The sequence below is a fragment of the Paraphaeosphaeria sporulosa genome, assembly GCF_001642045.1.
Source record: "Paraphaeosphaeria sporulosa strain AP3s5-JAC2a unplaced genomic scaffold CC84scaffold_1, whole genome shotgun sequence".
Classification (NCBI taxonomy): Eukaryota; Fungi; Ascomycota; class Dothideomycetes; order Pleosporales; family Didymosphaeriaceae; genus Paraphaeosphaeria; species Paraphaeosphaeria sporulosa.
Window position 1 is genome coordinate 1112259 of NW_017253360.1, and position 4085 is coordinate 1116343.

The window sequence follows — 4085 nt, forward strand, 5'->3', positions numbered from 1 at the left end:
CTTCTCTAGCCTAGGTCTAGCCTACTCTAACTAATATTAAGTGGGAGGACTTCTATAAGATTATAGTTATAGGTACTCTACTCTTATAGAATAGAGAGAGTAAAAGCTCTCTTATCTAGTAGAACTTTATTAGTTATCTTAAGGTCTTCCTTAGCGCTTATAAGGATAAAATTAGTGCCTAGTTATTAGATATGAGGGCGTGTACTAAGTATCTTACTATTATTAGATAAGGGCCTACGAAGTTACCTTGGTACGGACAGTACTCCGGGCAGGTAGCAGGGATAGCTGGCCATCCGCCCTTACTGGACACCCAGCCCCGAAGTAAGGGATAGTTGATAGGAACCCAATAAAAGCTGGTAGAACACACGTATATAACAATAAGGAATCAATTCATCTCATCTCTAGATTACTAACATCCATTAAATCACTGTGTAAATCTAACAATTAAGAGTCTCACTGCCTCAACTAATATACCAATCAACCATAACGGCCCAACCAACCCCTTAGCGCGTAGAGATAACGCTCCGCGACTATAACAACTTTATAGGATGGTATACATAGCTGTAGGCGCGCTACATCACATATAATCTATAGGATAAGATTAACCCTAATTTAGTAACTCCGCTAATCATATAACTAGTAGCTATCTAAGTACTAGTTATCACAAACTATGCCCCACAGCTAATATTAAGATACTAGTGCGATAGTCTGAGCTATTAACAGCCGGATAGAAGGCCTTTAAGGAGGACCTTAAGTACTATAAGATCTATTATAAATAGTATAAGAGTGATCGACACAAATATAAGAAGGAGTAGATAAGTATCTAGCATATCATCACGTTTATCTATTTAATGGTAGTAAAATACCTCTAGCGCACATACTGCCTACCCAATTAGCCACTCTACTAATGGGTTATAAGTCTCAAGCTCACTACTAGCGTTAATAAGCAATTCGAACAAGAGCACACTAGAGATAGATATCTCATAGCTCTAAAAGCAATAAGAAGTGTTAATTAATAGGAAACCTGGCTTACTAAATATGATTAGGCAGCTATAGAAGTGGAGACCTATAGGGTCGCCGAAGTGACGCAACTAAATGTGATCATAAAGGACTTTCTAGTAGCCATTAACAAAGTGGCACCCATATAGGCTATGGCCTTCCAAGACTATAGTAGATACGCCGCCGGCATGACTAGAAAGGAGATGATGAAACGGTTCTAAGAACATATGATGGTAAACCACCCTAGCGCGAAGAGCAAGTATAAAGCGGCCTTTATAACTAATAGAGCCTTTCTCGCTAATAGTGGTGAAACCACTTAGGGTAATAATAGGGACGCCTCTCATGCTAAACACGCGCCATCCAAGGGACATCCCTTAAAATGAAAGAGAGCGTATCCACATGGGACCTCTTGGCTATCATATAATAAGCCTTTAAACACCACAGGCCCATGCCTAGCGTGTGAACAAAGCCATGTAGCTAAAGACTGCTTTTACCTTTATAAGGAACTAGCACCTGCATGGTAGAAACCAAGACTAGCTATTAGTGAACTAATTGAGCTCAAACGTAAGCATAACAGCGCGTTTTAAGGGCTAATTCGAGGTTAAAGCAGATCACGAACACAAACACCTCATATTAAACAGTCCCATACGCCGACGCCGACCCAATTAATAGAGGCAAGCAATAAGTAACTAGATGGCTGTGAAGTCACGTTAGTCCATACAAGCTTTAATACAGCAACTCTCTCCAAGCCAAATACGTATCCACTCCATAACTTAGCGATCCTCAACTTGGGCACAACTTGCCATATCTTTAACAACGTCAATCGATTTCTCGTACTACGGCCACCAAGGCCAGGCGACTTTATATGGGCTAGGAATACGCAAGTTTAGATATAAGGATACGGCAGCGTCTATGTACGTTTAAAGAGTATACGCGGCAACAGTATAATTAGGCTAGATAATATGGCATACTACCCTAATCTACTCTATAACCTAGTGTCGTTTCACCTGCTTAGACGTCAAGGACTATAGTGGGATACTAAGTTAGAGCCCACAGTAATTAAATGAGTAGACAATATAGTAATTACGGAGCTTTAAGAACTGTACGGTTAATAGGTACTTAAAAATAGACCTATAGACCAAGGGTAATTATATACTATAAGTAGTAGTACAATCTTTATTATACACAAGATTAATTTACGCATAAAGCGTAGGGTAGCTATCACTAGTACGGAGACATGGCATAAGTAATTAGGCCATCTAGGACCCAGCGCACTTAAGCACCTAGTATAGCAAGCTAAGGGGGTACGCATTAAGGGCATACCCACAGTTAAATGCAACGCCTATAGCAGAGTAAAGTCGAAACGGCACATTAGGCGAGAAGCCAGGCCAAATAGTAAAGGACCTAGAGAGCGTATCGCAATTGACTTCCACAACTATAAGGCACAAAGCTTTAATAAGGAGCGTAGCTAGATACTCATCACTAATTAATACTTAGGCCATATGTGGGACTTCTACTTCAAAGACAATTAGCCCGCTAGATTAATTATTAAAGTTCTAAACGACCTTATACTACTGCTAATAGTACAATTTAGCGTAACTGTTAAAGTTATTAAGTTAGATAACAAGATCTTCATAGTTAAGGCAGACGTCGAATGCTGGTATATAAGTAAAGGCATTAAAATCGAGCCCTCGGCACCTAATATATAGGCCTAGAATGGAGGAGCCGAGCGCTTAGGGGGTGTAATTAAGGAGAAAGCCCACGTAATGCGCCTCAACGCCAACCTACCATGGGACCTTTGGCTAGAAATCACATGAGCTGTGGTGTATCTACACAATCGCACTCTAAACTATAAGAACCAATGGCATACACCATACAAGAAGTTCTTTACTATAGTCTCTCTTATTAATGGGATTATATCTTAACCAAAGAAACCGGCCCTAGGGCATCTCAAAGCGTATAGAAGCAAAGCATTTACCATAACTAATGATACCCAGCGTAGCAAGAGTAAGCTCCAGCGACTAGATCCAAAGGCATGGATTAGATATCTCATTAGCTATTAATCTATAAACATATGGCGCATATGGATCCCATCACTATTAAAGGTGATTAGTATCCGTGACGTTATATTCGATGAAGAAACAGTGTTTAATGGTACTTAGGAAGAGATTATGGACAACCTCATATATAGCACACTCGATGAGATAGCTATATGGATCCGTATAGTGGAGCTTCCGCCCACTATAGATTATAGAGATATAACACCCTTCTACAAAGATAAGACGATTAACGACTCCACATAAGACCAAGATAATGAGACGCCAGGTTATTACTAAGGGAGGAAGATCAACTACACCTACCCATCACCGCCATTAATGCCACTACTAGTGACCCTACTAGCGCAACTCTTCTCTAATAAAAATGTACCACTAGTTGTACGCGATTAGTAATTAACTATCACTCCAGCGACTACGAAAACTACGCCATAGGCAGCCGCCTTTATAGCAGGTACCCAGGCAGGTCGCGTGGGCAATTATTAGGGTAAACACCTTAATAAGGCGCAGATTAGACGACTGTTAACTAAGGGCATTAAGCCTTATAGAAACGAGTTACCTCTACTTCCTATAGTGGGTATACGACTTAACGATCATCCCATATATAATGAGTTTAAGGAGGCTAAGCGCGTACATCTCGCCAGCCATTATTAGATAAAATCATGGATCAAGATTTAACAGAGGCCAATTAAATAGGCAGGCCACTAAATCCTTAACTACATGTGGGTATACACCTATAAGCTAAATAAGCACAATTAGTTCCTAAAGTGTAAGGCTTGACTTATCGTCCGTAGTAATTAGTAGTAGAATATCACCATGTAAGATACCTACGCCGCAATGCTAGCCAGCCACTTATTTCGTATACTCATAGTAATCGTAGCCAAGTATGATCTTAAGCTTAAGTAGTATAACATTACTAATACCTTTATATATACTCTACTTAATTAAGAAGTCTACATAAAGATGCTAGTTAGTTACCAATATAAAGGTACCATACTTAAGCTATAGAAGGCACTTTATAGACTCCATATC